This window comes from Lithobates pipiens, unplaced genomic scaffold, assembly GCF_037356315.1.
Source record: "Lithobates pipiens isolate NorthernLeopardFrog02 unplaced genomic scaffold, aLitPip1_a1.2 Scaffold_28, whole genome shotgun sequence".
NCBI classification, from domain to species: Eukaryota; Metazoa; Chordata; class Amphibia; order Anura; family Ranidae; genus Lithobates; species Lithobates pipiens.
The window spans coordinates 132454502-132473580 of record NW_027507789.1 but is presented as its reverse complement, the minus strand read 5'-3'; the positions used below and the strand labels follow the sequence as shown (position 1 = coordinate 132473580).

General features: G+C 46.0%; 1 long non-coding RNA gene across 1 annotated transcript in view; it reads right to left on the bottom strand.

Annotated features, from left to right (window-relative positions):
* Positions 1 to 19079, bottom strand: part of LOC143934900 (uncharacterized) — a 181340-nt gene that overhangs the window by 29986 nt on the left and 132275 nt on the right. Inside the window, exon 2 of the long non-coding RNA XR_013263424.1 lies at positions 16162 to 16213. This is a non-coding gene — a long non-coding RNA (uncharacterized LOC143934900). The remainder of the gene's footprint in view (positions 1 to 16161; positions 16214 to 19079) is intronic.

Sequence of the window (19079 nt, the reverse complement as noted above, 5' to 3'; positions counted from 1 at the left end):
ACTACTGACTGCAAGCGCTATTGTTAAAGATGGACCACTAGCTATATAGGTGAGGTGAATATCACGGTGTATACTGCGGTCAGGGCACGCAGACAATAACCAGAAAACAGCAGAGTTAAAGGGGTATATACAGATGTATACTGTGCTGTGCTGTGCTGTAAGCACACACAACTTCCAATAACTCCTGCAGATGACAATTGGGCCCAAATAGAGAACAGCTATGTAGGTGGATTATAGCGGTATGTACTGGGTACAGAGCACGCAGACAGCACGCACTATCTCCTGAGTGACACTACTGACTGCAAGCGCTATTGTTAAAGATGGACCACTAGCTATATAGGTGAGGTGAATATCACGGTGTATACTGCGGTCAGGGCACGCAGACAATAACCAGAAAACAGCAGAGTTAAAGGGGTATATACAGATGTATACTGTGCTGTGCTGTGCTGGAAGCACACACAACTTCCAATAACTCCTGCAGATGACAATTGGGCCCAAATAGAGAACAGCTATGTAGGTGGATTATAGCGGTATGTACTGGGTACAGAGCACGCAGACAGCACGCACTATCTCCTGAGTGACACTACTGACTGCAAGCGCTATTGTTAAAGATGGACCACTAGCTATATAGGTGAGGTGAATATCACGGTGTATACTGCGGTCAGGGCACGCAGACAATAACCAGAAAACAGCAGAGTTAAAGGGGTATATACAGATGTATACAGTGCTGTGCTGTGCTGGAAGCACACACAACTTCCAATAACTCCTGCAGATGGCAATTGGGCTCAAATAGAGAACAGCTATGTAGGTGGATGTACTGGGTACAGAGCACGCAGACAGCACGCACTAACACTACTGACTGCAAGCTCTATTATTAAAGCTAGATCACTAGCTATATAGGTGAGGTGAATATAGTGGTGTATACTGCGGTCAGGGCACAGACAGTAACCACTACACAAGAGCAAGATAGTAAATCAGCCAAAAACGATTGGTGTGTAACTGTGTTGAAGGTACACAGAACACCCACTGCTTCAGACGCCAACATACTACACGAGGCCGCCTCAAAGGCGGCCTTATATAGTGTGGGGCGTGCACTACACAGCCTGAGCTATGATTGGCCACAGGCAGGACGCCTGTGGCCAACCATGGCTCTCCGCGCTACTGGCGCTGCGATTGGCCAAGCATGCGGGGTCACAGTGCATGCTTGGCCAATCGTGAGCCAGCAATGCATTGCGCCATCGCAGTGCATTGTGGGCCACACGAATTTTGCCACGAACGGCCCAAACGTTCGGAATTCGGCGAACGCACGAACGACCAATGTTCGAGTCGAACTTACGTTCGACTCGAACACGAAGCTCATCCCTACTTATCTGTTATGTTGGTGTAAATCCCAGCATAGGCAACTATTTTTGTGCACTTTACATTTGTTCTGTTTAATAAAAGTGGGCCAGGAAGCCCTTAACCACAGATTGGAATGGTGTGAACATGCAAACAAAAGTCTGCTATAAAAAATTTGTGATGAAAGAACTTATATGAAAACTACAAATGAAAAGTTCATATGATAAGATACTGAAACTGGGTTTACACCTATGCGAATTGGATGTGGGTTTTCCCAGCATCCAATTCACACGACAGGAGATTGTGACCGACTCTCAATGGCTCTCAATGGAGCCGGTTCATATATCTCCATTGCAGCTGCGGAGCGTATGGCTCAGTTTCAGGGCCGAATTCTGGCAAAAAGAACAGGGACGGTGCGCGCATTACAGCGGGAGAGAGCTTTGAGTCAACATCAGGAGAAGAGAAGAGGGAAGAAGGTGACGGAGAAGACCAGGCCACCGCTAGCAAAAGAGTGGGAAAAAGAGCAGAAGATAGCGGAGGAGCCTGGCAGAAGATACCGGAGACGCGAAGAAGAGGCCGGAGAGCATGGAGAAGAAGGAAGAGACCCCCTGAAGTCGCAAGAGACCCCCAGAGATGCCCAATAAATTACTTTAAAAACCTGTGTAGTGTGTTTTATTTTTGACATGTTTCAAGGTGAATGGGTAGGGGTACAATGTACCCCATACTCATTCACATAGGGTGGGGGACCGGGATCTGGGGGTCCCCTTATTAAAGGGGCTCCCAGATTCCAATGAGCCCCCTGTCCACAGACCCCAACAACCAACGGCCAGGGTTGTCAGGAAGAGGCCATTGTCCTCATCGACATGGGGACAAGGTGCTTTGGGGTGGGGGCGTGCAGAGCCCCCCCTTCCCCGAAGCACCTACCCCCCATGTTGAGGGCATGTGGCCTGGTATGGTTCAGGAGGGGGTTACAGCGTTATCCCTCGTTTAACACCTTTTACATGTGTCTGGCGTTTCCAGTACTGCTCTTGAACGTGATTTTATGGCGTTCAGAAAACAGCCCATAAACTCCACTGCTGATAAACATCCAACAACGTCCAGGTGTGCATGGACATATAGGATAATGGAGTGAAGTTCATGGGCTTTTAAAAAAAACGCCCAAACTCCAAAAAACGTCCGTTTATGAGTTCCAGTGTGCATGGAGCCTTAGAAACCATTAAATCAGACTAAGACAGAAGTACAGTTAAATCACACTTGTTTAATAATAAAAGTACATAGAACAAACATAGTCAAAACATAGCCAGAGTTCAGGAACTGGAACGGATATTCAGACAAGCCAAACATCAGGGAGCCTGAGATGAGAGTAGTAAAACAGCAAGCAGGATCTGCAGCCAGAAGGGATGTCAGTCAAGCAGGTCTTTTAACAGGAATGCAGGAGATAGTCTCTGTGATGTTGACCAAGGCAAAGGCAGAGATCCTCTGGGCTGGATGGCTTAAGTAGGCAGGACTGATGAGCAGGATATCATCAACAGCTGAGTAACTGTGGAGAGATGGGAGCTGGCAATTAGCCAACAGCTGAGCGGCCAGCTCAGAGAAGGAAGGGCTGAGCCCAGCCCTGACAGTACCCCCTCTTAAAGACCCCTCCCCCTCGAAGGATCACCAGGCTTGAGGGGAAAATGTCTATGGAAATCATGGAGGAGGACAGGGGCTTGTACGTCCAAGGATGAGACCCAAGAGCGTTCCTCCAGACCGTACCCTTTCCAATGAACCAGATACTGTATGCTCCCACGGAACTTATGGGAGTCAACAATGGACTGTACTTCATACTGAGGTGGTAAAGCAGTTGCAGACCAAAGGTTGTAATAAGGAGACATGAAATACATTTGAAATACTAATGCGTAAGCCACTGGGTTAATCCTGCAGAGAATACGGAAAAGCCCAATAAACCGAGGTGCGAACTTCTGTGAGGAAACATGAAGTCAGAGGTTGAAAGATGACATGTCCCCAACCTGGTAGGAAGGCGCAGCCAGGTGTCTGCGGTCAGCATGGAGTTTGTGCCTATCATTAGCATGTCGCAAAGCCTCCTGGACTTGTGCTCAAGTGGAAAAAAGACCATGGAAATGCTCCTCTAATGCAGGAATACTCTGCGGAATAAACGAGTCAGGCAACATGGAAGGTTGGAAACCATAATTCATCATAAACAGGGACAATCGGGAAGCAGAATTCATGGCACTTTTGTGAGCAAACTCTGCCCACTGTAATAGGTCTGACCAGTTGTTATGATGGTCAAAAATATAGCAATGTAGTAATTGCTTCAAGGACTGATTGGCTTGTTCTGCAGCCCCATTAGACTGCGGGTGATACACAGAGGGGAAAGCAAGCTAAACTCCCAAATGTGCACAAAAGGCTCACCAGAACTGGGACACAAACTGACTACACCTATCTGAGATAATCACTTTGGGTAGCCCATGTAAGCAAAAAATCTCCCGAGCAAAAATGGAAGCCAGTTCCTTAGAAGTGGGCAAGTTCTTTAGTGGAATACAATGACACATCTTTTGAGAACCAGTCAACCACCAAAAGGATAACTGTGTTGCCCTGGGAGTTGGGTAACTCCACAATGAAATCCATAGACAGGGGGGTCCAGGGCCTCTCTCCATTGGGTATGGGTTGTAGGAGGCCCATTGGAAGGTGTCGTGGAGTCTTACTCTGAGCACACAGGCAGTTATATCAGCACGTAGACTATGCCACCAGATTTTTTGGGAAATGGCCCAAAAGAGTTGATTCTTCCCAGGGTGGCCAGCAGCCTTGGGAGAATGGCAAGTCTGGAGCATGGTAGTACAGAGTCTCTCTGGGATAAAGCAGCAGTCAAAAGGTTTCTCAGGAGGAGCATGGATTTGAGCAGCAAGAATTTTTTCACCCAAAGGAGAAGTGAGACTGGTGTGAACTGTAGCCAGAAAACGATCAGGAGGAATCACAGGAACCGGAACAGACTCCAACTTGGAAGTGGAGAAAATTTGTTGTGACAAGGTGTCAGCCCTTACAGTCTTAGTACTGGGTAAGAATGAGACAATGTAATTGAAACTTGACAAGAAAAGAGCCCATCGACCCCCTTCTGGGAGAGAGGCGTTTAGCCTCAGACAATAATGTGAGATTCTTATGGTCAGTAAGAATGAGAACCGGCACAGTGGTACCTTCGAGGAGATGTCTCCTTTCCTTCAGGGCTAAAATGATCGCCAACAGCTTTTTGTCACCAATCTCGTAATTGCACTCTGCAGGTGACAATTTCTTTGAAAAGCAGTCACAAGAATGCAAGGCTCTCTCAGGTAGAACGTTGAGACAGAAGGGCGCCAACAAGGATAAAAGGTAACATAGGATCAGGATGTGCCAACACAGGAGCAGAAACAAAGGCAGCCTTGAGACTCTCAAAGGCCTTAATGGACTCTGGAGACCAAATCTGTGGTTACCGTCTAGGGATGAGCTTCGAGTTTGAGTCGAACTCATGTTCTACTCGAACATTGCCTGTTCGCCTGTTCAGCGAACAGTGAACAATTTGGGCTGTTCGCAGCAAATTCGAAAAGCCGGAACACCCTATACAAGTCTATGGGAGAAATCTAAAGTGCTCATTTTAAAGGGTAATATGCCGGTTACTGTCCTAAAAAGTGTTTGAGGACCTGGGTCCTGCCCCAGTGGACATGGATCAATGCAAAAAAAAGTTTTAAAAACGGACGTTTTTTCAGGAGCAGTGATTTTAATAATGATTAAAGTGAAACAATAAAAGTGTAATATTCCTTTAAATTTCGTAGCTGGGGGGTATCTATAGTATGCCTGTGAAGGGGCGCATGTTTCTGGTGCTTAGAACTGTCCCTGCACAAAGTGTCATTTGTGCAGGCAAAAAAGTCTTTTAAAATCACTTGCGGCTAAATTGTCGGGTCTCCGTAATACAGAGAACACTCAATGAGTGTTCTCTGTATTAGCCGACAATTCATTCATTCATTGATTAAAAAAAAAAAAAGCGTGGGGGTTCCCCTAAATTCAATTACCAGGCCCTTCAGGTCTGACATGGATATTAAGGGGAACCCCGTGTCAAATGTAAAAAAAAAATTGACGTGGGGGTCCCCCCAAATATCCATACCAGACCCTTCAGGTCTGATATGGATATTAAGGGGAACCCCGCATCAAATTTTAAAAAAAAATTGACGTGGGGGTCCCCCTAAAAATCCATATCAGACCCTTTATCCAAGCACGCAACCTGGCAGGCCGCAGGAAAAGAGGGGGGGATGAGAGAGCGGCCCCCCCTCCCTCCTGAACCGTACCAGGCCACATACCCTCAACATTGGGAGGATGCTTTGGGGGTCTGTGACCCCTCAAAGCACCTTGTCCCCATGTTGATAAGGACAAGGGCCTCATCCTCACAACCCTGGCCGTTGGTTGTGAGAGTCTGCGGGCGGGGGGCTTATCAGAATCTGGAAGCCCCCTTTAACATGGGGACCCCCAGATCCCGGCCCCCCCCCGTTTGAAATGGTAAGGGGGTACAAAAGTACCCCTACCATTTCACAAAGAAAGTGTCAAAATGGTTAAATAAGACAAACACACTTTTGAAAAATTCCTTTATTAAAAATGAAAAAAATAAAAAAAAGATTCCAGCGGTGCTAATCCACTCTTGCTATCCAGCGACGGATCTCCGGGGTCCAGCGATGGATGATCATATCCAGCGACGGGGGATCTCTCAGTCCAGCGCTGTCCATACATCCTTCTTCTGTCTCCACTCCGGAGACACTGCAGAGAGCCCAGCGCTGAAGTTTCTTATATTAGGAGGGCGGGGCCACCCGTCACCTGACCCCGCCCCCTCTGACGCTAGTGAAGGGAGCCAGGGGTTCCCCAGTGACGTGTGGGTGACCCCGCCCCCTCTGATGTAACAGAAACCTGCGTTACATCAGAGGGGGCGGGGTCACCCACACATCACTGGGGAACCCCTGGCTTCCCTCTCCAGCGTCAGAGGGGCGGGGTCAGGTGACGGGTGGCCCCGCCCTCCTAATATAAGAAACGTCAGCGCTGGGCTCTCTGTTACCGTCCTTTCTGGTCATATCAGTCAGGGGCTTGCCCAGAGATGAGTAGTTACAATATACTTCCGTTAATAGTTGGCAAAGCCCAGGAAATGCTGCAGAGGACTAGGGATGAGCTTCGTGTTCGAGTCGAACATATGTTCGACTCAAACATCGGCTGTTCGCCCGTTCGGCGTATTCCGAACGTTATGGGCCGTTCGCGCCAAATTCTTGTGGCGCTCACGCCCCACAATGCACTGCGTCATCGCAGTGCATTGCTGGCTCATGATTGGCCAAGCATGCACTGTGACCCCGCATGCTTGGCCAATCACAGCGCCAGCAGCGAGGAGAGCCATGATTGGCCACAGGCAGGATGCCTGTGGCCAATCATAGCTCAGGCTGTGTAGTACACGCCCCACACTATATAAGGTCGCCAGCGCGGCGGCCTAGTGTAGTGTGTTGGCGTCTGAAGCAGTTAGTGGGTGTTCTGTGTACCTTCAACACAGTACAAACCGATCGTTATCGGCCGATTTTCGATCTTGCTCTTCTGTAGTGGTTGTTGTCTGTGTGCCCTGACCGCAGTATACACTGCTATATTCACCTCACCTATATAGCTAGTGATCTATCTTTTATAATAGAGCTTGCAGTCAGTAGTGTTAGGAGCTTGTGCGTGCTGTCTGCGTGCTCTGTACCCAGTACACACCGCTATATCCACCTACATAGCTCTTCTCTATTTGAGCCCACTTGCCATCTACAGGAGTTATTGGAAGTTGTGTGTGCCTCCAGCACAGCACAGTATACATCTGTATATACCCCTTTATCTCTGGTGTTCTATAATAAAAGCATCTGCAGGAGTTAGTGGGTTTTTTGTGCCTCCAGCACAATATACACATGTATCTACCCTTTATTGCTGTTCTCTAATAGAGCCATCTGCAGGGCTTAGTGGGTGTTGTGTGACTCCATTTCACTGCTGTTTTACCCAACTCCCTTCAGGCCATTACCATGTCTGGAAGGCCAGCAAGGAGAGGCAGACAGGTGCGAGCCGATAAAAGAGGGCAAGCAGGCTCTGTGTCTAGAGACAACAGTGCTGGTCGTGGACGCGGTGCATTGTCATCAGCACGTGGCCATGGGACACGATTGTCCTTTTCGGCAGCTGGACATGTTGAACCTCAACATGCCAACGACTTGGTAGAGTGGATGACCAAGCCCTCTTCATCCTCCTCATCCTCTCTCACCCAGTCTCAGGGTACTAGCAAAGCAGCTGCCAACGCATCGTCTTCCCTCCTCTCAATGTCATCATCCTTCCCTAGACCCACCATATCCTCCTGAGGAGTCTCCTGAACTCTTTGAGCACAGTGTTGGGTACATGCTCCAGGAGGATGCCCAGTGTTTTGTGGGCTCTGATGATGACACTCAGCTAGAGGAAGGCAGTAGCGTGAGCGCAGAGAGAGGGGATGCTCAAGAAGGACAGCAATCTGGCAGTCATGTTCCACAAGCTGCAGCATACTGCCAGGTTTGCTACAGCGATGAAGAGGGAGGGGATGATGAGAGCACTGACTCCACGTGGGTGCCTGGTAGGAGAGAGGAGGAGGAGGAGGCACATGTCCAACGAGGCAGGATGCCCTCCGGGGGCCAGCTTAGGGGCAGCACACCGACTGAATCACACCGCAGAGCTCCGCCTGTGCAGGGCGCTGCCTCTGCGCGTTATTCTAAAAGTTCTTTGGTATGGGCCTTTTTTGAGACGAGTGCATCAGATCGCACCGCTGCTATTTGCAACATATGTCTCAAGCGTATCTCGCGTGGCCAAAACATCAGCCGCTTGGGCACCACATGCTTGACCAGACATATGTTGACCTGCCATGCAGCTCGTTGGCAAGCGTACCTCAAAGACCCACACCAAAGAACAAAGCGGACCTCTCCTTGCTCCTCATCAGCTGGCATCTCCAACCCCACTAGACCTTCAGTCCTCTCTGAAACCTGCTCTGAGAGGAATGAAGGTATAGAATTAGGTGTGTCACAGCCAAGTGCTTCCGGGAACTCTGCTAGCGGTACACCCACGTCCGATTATAGCAGGCAAATGTCCCTGCCCCAGCTGCTGGACCGGCGAAAGAAGTTCACTCCCAGCCATCCACATGCCCAGCGGTTGAATGCTAGCTTGGCTAAATTGCTAGCACTTCAACTGCTGCCTTTTCAGTTGGTAGACTCGGCCCCCTTCCGTGAGTTTGTACAATGTGCGGTTCCTCAGTGGCAGGTCCCCAAACGCCACTTTTTCTCACGGAAGGCGATTCCGGCTCTCTACCGGCATGTGGAAGGCAATGTCCTCAGCGGTAAGGTGCATATTACCGCTGACTCATGGTCCAGCAGGCATGGACAGGGACGTTACCTGTCTTTCACGGCCCATTGGGTCACTCTTCTGGCAGCTGGGAAGGATGCAGGACAAGGTGCAGTAGTGTTGGAGGTTGTTCCGCCACCACACCTCCAAAATGCTACTATTGGTTGTGACACACCTCTCTCCTCCACCCCCTCCTCTTCTTCTTCCTCCATAGCCTCTTCCAGTGCTCTGTCCTCAGAACCAGCGGTGCTCCGTAGGCGTTCCAGGGGCTACGCAAGTACGCAGGCAAAACGATGCCATGCCGTGCTTGCGCTGGTTTGTTTGCTGGACAGGAGCCACACTGGGGCGGATGTTTTGTCAGCTCTGCAGGGGCAGGCTGAGAGGTGGTTGATGCCACGCCAGCTTAAGCCAGGAATGGTGGTTTGTGACAATGGCACCAACCTCCTCTCCGCCCTCCGACAGGGACAACTGACCCATGTGCCCTGTGTAGCTCACGTCCCTAACCTGGTGGTGCAGCAGTTCTTGGGCAGGTACCCCGGCTTACAGGATGTCCTGAAGCAGGCCAGGAAAGTCTGTGTGCATTTCCGCCGATCATTTAATGCCTGTGCTCGGCTGGCTGAGCTCCAAAAGGAGTTGAACCTGCCCAAGAACCGCCTTATATGTGACACGCCCACCAGCTGGAACTCAACATTGGCCATGCTGCAGCGGCTGCACACGCAGCAGAGGGCCATCAATGAGTACCTGTGCGACTACGGCACCAGGACAGGGTCAGGGGAGCTCGGTTTTTTCTCACCACGCCAGTGGGGCATGATCAGGGATGCATGCACTGTCCTGTCACCGTTTGAGGAGGCCACAGGGATGGTGAGCAGTGACAGTGCATGCATCAGTGACACTGTACCTCTTGTCCACCTCTTGGAGCATACGCTGCATGGAATAATGGACAGGGCACTTGAGGCAGAACAGAGGCAGGAAGAGGAGGACTTCCTTGCCTCTCAAGGCCCCCTTTATCCAGACAGTGTTCCAGCTGTGCCACCCATCACACAGGAAGAGGATGAGGAGGAAGAGGAGGAGAAGGATGATTGTGTCAGCATGGAGGTGGAGGCTGGCACTCGGCACTCAGCATCAGCAGCAGTCTTGTAGGGATGATTTACAGTCCCAAGAAACACGTGGACTTGTACGTGGCTGGGAGGAGGTAGCTGCGGATCATGTTGCCCTTAGTGACCCAGAGGACTCCGGACCGAATGCCTCAGCTAACCTACGCTGCATGGCCTCCCTGATCCTGCAAAGCCTGCGGAAGGATCCTCGTATTCTTCGGATCAAGGAGAGGGACCATTACTGGCTGGCCACTCTCCTTGATCCACGGTACAAGGGTAAGGTTGCCGACCTTATCTTGCCATCGCAGAGGGAGCAGAGGATGAGACATCTCCGGGAGGCCTTGCAGAAAGGTCTGTGCAATGCGTTCCCAGAGACTGGGAGGTTACAAACTCCTGGTCCTGGACAACGTGTTGCTGAGGCATCGGTCAGAAGGAGCGGTGGAGAAGATGGCCGTCTGACTGATGCTTTCAGACAATTTTTTAGTCCGCAGCCCCAAGGTATGATCGGTTCCAGCAACCATCGCCAGCGTCTGATTTACATGGTGCAGGAATACCTAGGGGCAAGGTCAGACTTGGACACCTTTCCCACCGAAAATCCTCTGGCTTACTGGGTCTTGAGGATGGATCACTGGCCAGAGCTTGCACAGTATGCAATTGAGCTACTGGCCTGTCCTGCATCCAGCGTTCTTTCGGAACGCACCTTCAGTGCTGCTGGTGGGTTTGTTACCGATCACAGGGTGCGCCTGTCCACCGAATCAGTTGATCGACTGACCTTCATCAAGATGAATCAGTCTTGGATCACCCACAGCTACCAAGCACCTGAAGCTGATGTAACTGAATAATTTTTTTTGAAATATCACATCCCTTCAAGACTGCCTATGCTGATGCTGAGTGACTGTCCTGTTATGTTGATTGTCTATCCTCTTCCTCCTCCGCTGATATGTTGGAAGAACATTTCTGGTTCTGGGTGATGCCATCAGCCCAATTTTTCTGCCCCTGTTTAACAGGGGCGTTTAAGTACAATTTTTGATGCAATGCTTTGCAGCAGGGCTAATTCCTGCAATAAAACTAGAGTATATGGGAGAGGTTGCAGTGTGGTGGCACCAGCACCAGTGACATCAGCCCAATTTTTCTGCCCCTGTTTAACAGGGACATGTAATTACAATTCTTGATATAATATTTCACAGGAGGGTCCGTTCCTGTGCCCACCCAGAGTAACTGTGAGGACTTATAGTGTTGTGGCACCAGCACCACAACCACCAAAGGTCAATTTTTCTACCACTGTTCAACAATGGCATGTAATTACAATTCTTGATATAATCGTTCACAGCAGGGCGCTCCAGCGCCCAGCAGGAGTCAAAACCAACACCTTGTTCCGCCCTTTCTGCAGAGCATATAGGGCAGGCCCCAACTTACAAACATCTCCTACTTGCAAACGGAAGGAGACAACAGCAAGTCAGATGAAAAAAGATGGACGACAAAACAAATTATACAGGGGTGATAACCCTTCCCTATGTTTTCCAAAAAGCCTCAAAATAGTTTTTTTGACTGGAGCTACACTTAAAAAATGTACCAGTTGAAAATTACAAACAGATTCAACTTAACACAACAAACCTACACAGTCCCTGTCTTGTTTGCACCGCCTGTATACTGCTGTTCTGAGTATATAGGGCCTGGGGGCCACACAAATTTCCTTTTTTTAATATGGGTACAGGGTTCCCCTTGATATGCTTACAAGACCCAAAGGGGCTGGTAATGGGCAGGGAGGGCTACCCATGCCATTTTTCTCAATGGTTTTAAACCATATTGCAGGAACCAGATATAACATGAAAAACGGCAAGCAGTTTTCAATGATGTTATTTCTGTTTAATGTCATTTTGTGCAGGGACTGTTCTAAACATGGGAAACATGTGGCACTTCACAGGCATACTACAGACACCCCCCAGGCACCATATTTAAAGGAATATTTCACTTTTTTTTTCAATTTAATCATCATTAAAATCAGTGCTCCCGCCAAAACGGCCATTTTTAAAAACATTTTAGGCATTGACCCATGTCCCCTGGGGCAAGAGCCAGGTCCCCAAACCCTTTTTAGGACAGTATCTTGCATATTAGCCGTTAAAATTAGCACTTTTAATTTAGAATGTTTGAGTCCCATAGACGTCAATGGGGTTGTAAAGTTCGTTCGAATTTGGGGTCCGTTCGAAAGTTCTGGTGTGAACCGAATCGGGGGGTGTTCGGCTCATCCCTACAGAGGACGTAAGCCCAGAGGTCGGGGCCACTGTAGGACTGCTGAAAGTTTCTCTGGGTCTATCAAAAAACCAGCAGTGGCAATTACATAGCCCAGGAATTTAAACCTGTTCACGATGGAACTCGCACTTCTCCAATTTACAATAGAGATTATTTTCTCTTAGTTTCTGAAGCACACGACAGTCATCTGTGTGGTGGCTCTCCAGCGACTTGGAAAATATGAGGATATCATCAAGACAAATCACCACACATAACTGCAACCAATCTCGGAGGACGCCGTTAATGAATTCCTGAAAAACTGCCGAGGCATTACAAAGGCTAAAAGGCATTACAAGGTACTGGTATGTTCTGGTATTAAACGCAGTTTTCCACTCATCGCCCTCCTTAATCCTCACGAGATTGTATGGCCCTCTCAAATCAAACTTTGTGAAAACGTTGCTCCCTTGAGGCAATCAAATAACGACATAATCAATGGAATCAGATAAGCATTCTTAATCATGAAAAGATTGCGACCCCTATAATCAATACAAGGTCTCTATTCACCACTCCTCTCCATGAAGAAGAAACCAGCACCAGCAGGGGACGAGGATTTGCAAATGAAATCTTAAGAAAGTGCATTTGCAACATACTCCTCCATGGCCTTATCCTTCAAGACCGACAAAGGGTAAACCCGGCCACGAGGGGGTATGGCACCAGGTTGAAGGTTAATTGCGCAATCATACGGCCGGTGTGGATGAAAACTACCGGCTTGACCTTTGTCAAAGACATCGCTAAAATTGCGGTACTTCTCCGGCAGGGAGGAGAGTGAAGAGCTGCACAGGAACTTGGCTACCTTCTGGAAGCATGTCTTACTGCATTGTGGTGACCAGGAGAGAACCTCAGCACAAGGCCAATCAAAAGAGTTGTTGTGCCTCTGGAACCAAGAATAACCAATAACCAGCGGAAACTTAGGTGAGGAAATAACTTGAAATTGAGTTATCTCATGGTGAAGAGCCCCTACGTCCATGGACAAAGGAACAGTCTCATGAGTCACACAGGCAGGCTGTAGAGGTCTTCTGTTAAGAGCCTCAATGGCAAGTGGTGTGTCAAGCAACTGCAGCGGAATCTAGTGCTTCGATACAAAGGCAGCATCAATGAACAGGCCTGCAGCTCCAGAGTCGATTAGAGCCTGTATCTAGACTTGTGCACAACGGAAAATTTAGTTTAGTTTCGGTTCGTTGTCATTTGTAAAATACATAATTTCGTTCTGTTATATTCGTTATGTTACGTTAATACATTTTCGGATAATTCGTTATTATTCGTACAGTGTCAAATTCATTCGCTCGTATTTGTTGAAATTCGCTATTTATGTATGTATAGACATTCGTGATAATGATTCGTAGTTTGGAAAGTCGTTTGTTTATTGAATCTTTTAACACACACAATGACAACGTCTCTTCTCCTTGGCTCAAATATAATACAACACCCTTCTAACTCAGTTCTCAGGAATGCACTTTGAAAGTAATCCATCCTCCGGCACAAAATTAATTAGCTGATCCATTAATGATCCATTGGACTCGTTTTCCAGGACTTAGGAAGCGGTATACTGACGGAAACACTCAAGCGGAGTGTGGGGGATAGGTTTCGTCACACCATATATTCACTAACTCAAAATTGTGATAGGGAAAAAAATTCCAAAATACAGTAAGGCCCATTACACACACCTGAGCGTAGCGGAACACACGAAAAATGCACCAAAACACGAAATGTGCATTTGAGTGACATTCATTCTTCACTCTTAGAACACTAAAAAAGGGTGTTTTGTAACATGCGAACTCCAAAAATATGAAGCGTTACTCAGGTTTGAATGGGGCTGAACTTTGGGCAAGCAACTAAATAAACAGGTGAATATAGGAGCTGCTTTATGTGCCAAAACTGTTTGTATTTATGGCCATTCAGTCCTAATATTTAAACGGAAAGCTCCACTGGGAACCTACATCATGACTCCTACTGTGAACAGCAATGAGTCATGATGGAGGTTCCCGGGGGAGCTTTCTACTAGATATTGGCGAGCGGGGTCGCTCACTTTTATATCCAAATAAGTAGTATACATGAAGCATGGACTTCTAACTTCACTGGCTGTCAGTGCATTTGAAACATTCTTGGTATTCAGTTACACCTCTGGATAACCCTAGGAGTTAACTATTACCCGCTATATCATCTGCCCATTTTACCTTTTGCTGGCTATCTGTCACTCAGGAAGCGCTGAGGTGTGCAACATGTAGAGCAGAGCAACTGCACACCATATCCTTTACACTGAGCCTTTATGGATACAAGATATCATATTTCAATAGACGCATGCCTATTACCAATATTAGGTTATGGTGGTTGTGGTTATGTTTTAATATCTCTTAGGCATTATGTGCTTTATGTAATTATTTTTGACTATGTTTTTTAAAACTTTCATAATAAAATAATCAGTTTTTATGAAAACGTGTGTACCTGTGCCTAAAAAAGTAAATTTTTCTTTCCATTCCAAATTTTTTCTCAAGTAGGACGTGGCATTTTCTATTATGGGCGTATCAACAGTTCCACCCTCTTATGATACGATGTTGAAATAGTGTCAGGGCTGGGCTCAGCCATTCCTTCTCAGAGCTGGCTGCTCAGCTGTCGGCTAATTGCCAGCTCCTATCTCTCCACAGTTACTCAGCTGTTGATGATATCCTGCCCGTCAGTCCTGCCTACTTAAGCTGTTCATCTCAATGGATCTCTGCCTTCGCCTTGACTATCCGTTCTGGTTACTGAACTTTGGCTATGTTTTGACTACATTTGTTCTTTTTACTTTTATTATTAAACAAGTGTGATTTAACTGTACTTCTATCTCAGCCAGCCTGATTTCATGGTTTCTGACATATAGTGCTGGAAAAGAATGATGGCCACACAAAATATTGATAGTTTGGGCCCAATTTTCACTTAAGGATGTACTTACTTTTGTTGTCAGCGGTTTATACATTAATGACTGTGTGTTGAGTTATTTTGAGGGGACAGCAAATTTACACTGTTATACAAGCTGTACACTCACTACTTTACAGTATAGCAAAGTGTAATTTCTTTAGTGTTGTCACAACACTAAAAAGATACTGAAAAGATATAATAAAATATTTACAAAAATGTGAGGGGTGTACTCGCTTTTATGAGATACTGCATATCTTACCTGGAGTCCAGCTTTAAAGCGTAACTCTACTTTTGCTGAGAAAAAAAAACATTCCCCTCTGGGTGATCTATCTACACTGCAAGGATTATAACAACCTTTGTTGCAGATTCCTACCTTTTGTTATTCTGAAGAAATCTATGTGTGTTTATCTGTGCCTCTGTTCTGAGTGGGTCTAATGGGAGTGGTTTGATAATTAACTGTAACTGGCCACTAATGAAGAAATCTGCTGGGCCTGCATCCCTTTAGATTGGCCCCTATTGAATGTATTGCTCCTAAAATGACATTTTTGCTGGAGGGGATGCCTGAAATCTGACTTGTATCTTCTGGGAAAATTGATGAGCCAATCACACTAGCTATCCCCCCCCCCCCCCCCCCCCCAAAAGTGGAGTTACCCTTTAAGTTTTTTTTTTTTTTCTAAACCAAATGAATAATGCCATGAAAGGTTTGCTTTCAAAGGAAACTAAAAAGGATAATTGTTGAGCTTATGCAGACACGTTTGCCCAAGTACTTGGAATCACTTACTAGCCAATATAGAGTACATAAAAGGACTTTGTTTTTTTTCTCAGATTTTTCTGATCTGTATAATTGTTCTGGGGTCAGTAACTCAGAAAATATAGTGTTAAGTGGATTAGTCTAACATACAGGTAGATTGCATTTTTAGAAGAAGATCAGCAATGTGAGCCATCCTATTTTTAGTATTTTTGATTGTAGCACTTTATATATTACCATTTTATAATTTAAAATTAATGCCTACTTCCAAACTAAAAAAAGAAATAGTTTGCATAAATATCTTTTTTTTGCACACAAGAGGGTGTAGGCAAACAATATGATGCAGAATATATTAGTATTTGCATTTATTTAGTATATTAATATTTTCTAACCTCAATATCAGAAAAAATTGTGGGGACTTACAATAAGGCAGGGGGAACTTGCATCAAGCAAAGGGAAGGATTTCCACAGAAATCTACAATAAAAAAAACACAGTATGGCAGCATATCAATACACAACTGACCTAATGGAAGGCATAGTAAATATACACAAATGCAGTTATAGAATCCATGTAACTGAAGGCAGCAAAATACAGTTATGTCCGGTTATCTTTAAGGTGTTTTAATTTCTAATTTAATTGTTAGAAGATCTTGGCATTATACACTGAGGTCCACCATAACAGGTATCTGGAAATTGGCACAAGTAAAGAAAGAGCAATCTCTTAATACTGCTTTATGCTTTCTAAGTGGTTACAAATAGAACTTTTTTTTTGCATAAAAATACAAACATACACTAATAAATCACTATCAACAATACATATACATATATACATATATATATATATATATATATATATATATATATATATTTTTTTTTTTTTTTTTTTTTTACATTTGTTATCTACAGAGATTCTCAAATGATGAGCTTTTATTAGAATTAGCAAACATTAAAAAAAAAAAACACTTTCTGTTCATGAGTCGCATCAAATAACAAAAAAATTGGAAATCAATGTGTTTTTGTAACACAGTAAAGTAATGTCTTCTCAAAACAATTACGTGTTACATCCATATTATAGATCCTAAAATCTTTATTGCCAAACTCTGGGGAAGATCTAAAGTTACCTTGAAGTTAGGCTCCCCTGCACTGCAGGAGTTAAATGTTCATTTATTTTCTAGGGCACCCTTAAAAAGCAGGTGAATTTACCTTATCCCTTGCTCTCCCAGCAGCCAGCCCTCTCTTTTTCCCTCTGATGCTCCGAGTTTTGGAAAGGACCTTGGCTTTTTCACTTACAATGAAGAACTGCTCATACATGATGACATTAGAGTGGGGTCAATGGACTGAGCGTAGAAGACAAACAATGTTGGGGCACCAGTCACAGGTAGAGGAGGAAGTCTGCGGGAGCGAGGGATTAGGTAGGTAATACCAGACAAAAATTTGGATTTAATCCCTGTAATACAGGGGAAGCCCCACTGAAAGATCAACTTTAGATTTTCACCAGAGGTAAGCTTTAACTTGTTCACACCAACTCAACTCATAGGTGCACATTCACCAGAACCTGTTCTATACCCTTTTGCATGACTTATGTTCTTTAAACTCAGTCTATATCAATATGTAAAACATTTCTGGCAAGCTGTGCACCCCACTTTACTGGTGTACTTGTCAGGGCTGGCTCAGCCCTTTCTTCTCTGAGCTGGCCGCTCATCTGTCAGCTAAGTGCCAGCTCTCATCTCTCTTGACAGTTAACCAGCTGTTGTGGATCCGCTCATCAGTTCCGCCTACTTAAAGATCTCCAGCTCACTTCCTTCCTGTCTTAGCCTTGGTCACATCACAAGAAACCATCTCCTGCGTTCCTGTTTAAAGAATGGCTTTCCTGACATCCCTTCTGGCTCCTTATCCTGCTTGCTGTTCCTCTACTTGGATCCCTGACTTCTGGCCTGGTTGATTACCTGATTTGGTTACTGAACTCTGGTTTGGCTGATTACCCAATCTGGCTACTGGACTCTGACTTGGCTGATTACTCGATCTGGCTACTAAACTCTGGCTTGGCTGACTACCCGATCTGTTTACTGGACTCGGGCTATGCTTGACTACGCTTACTCTATTTACCTTTTTATTTTTATTAATAAGCAAGTGTGATTTTACTGTACTTCTGTCTCAGTCTGGTTCATGGTCTGTGACAGTACTCTAATCCTATGTAAAAGGAAACAACTAATCATTATATGTACTGAATCCATACATTGTGTATATCTAATACAGGCCTGATCTCCAAGAATTCCTACAGATTTAAGAGCAAATGGAGGGAGGTATAAGGAAAATGTAATCAAAGCAAAGGATAAATGGGCCTGTAACTACTAGCTGCTTATAGCTAATACATTAAAGTGGTTGAAAACCCTTCACTGCACCCATATGGAATCACTAACAACCTTGATAAACCCTTAAAGCTAAAAATGACTTTAGTTTACCTTTTCTTTATGTATTATGGCTCACCATCATGTGACTGCAATCCCCCCGTGCATTGTCAAACAAAAAGGCAGCCAGTGAGTGTGTACATCCCGTCTAATGGCGTCACTTCTAGAAGTGACACACGCCTGCTGCTATTACACCCCTTTCACACCAGGGCGTTTTGCAGGCGCTATAGCGTTAGAAATCCGCCGCAAATCCAGCGGTAAAACGCCGCTAAAAATAGCGTAATTTTACCGCCGACGCAATGGGCGGTGTGGTGTGAAAGGGGTCTTAATGTTGCTATGGGACAAGTATGGCTGGGCTGGCCATTAGGGAGAATGAAGACTGACAACACTACTTGTAAGTGTTAGGGAGCAATTCAGAGAGAAGGTTGTTGAATAGCTTGATTAAACTGCTGTCTCTAATAGTGATGGACGAAACGTAACGTTCGCGGCGGGCCCCATTGACTTCAATGGGAGGCGAACTTTGCAAACCTACAGGTCAAATTTGCAGCCACAAAATAATTACTAGCTGTGCAAACATAGTCCCACCACATGGCCAATGACATAACACATGTATGAGGTGAATCTGGGATCAACAACTACAAGCATTCTTTTTTTATATGTGAAATTGTGACAATTCAGGACTGTAGAGCGCATGAAGGCAATGGAGGAGAGGGAAGGTCAGGGTAGGCAAAGAAGAGGGTGCAGGAGATGATCACCAGCAGCGTGACATACAGCAATGACACCAGCACCGTGATATACAGCACTGACACCAGCACCGTGATATACAGCACTGACATCAGCAGCGTGACATACAGCAATGACACCTGCACCATGATAGAGTGATCTGACACCAGCTGCGTGATAGAGAGCACTGACATCAGCAGCGTGACATAA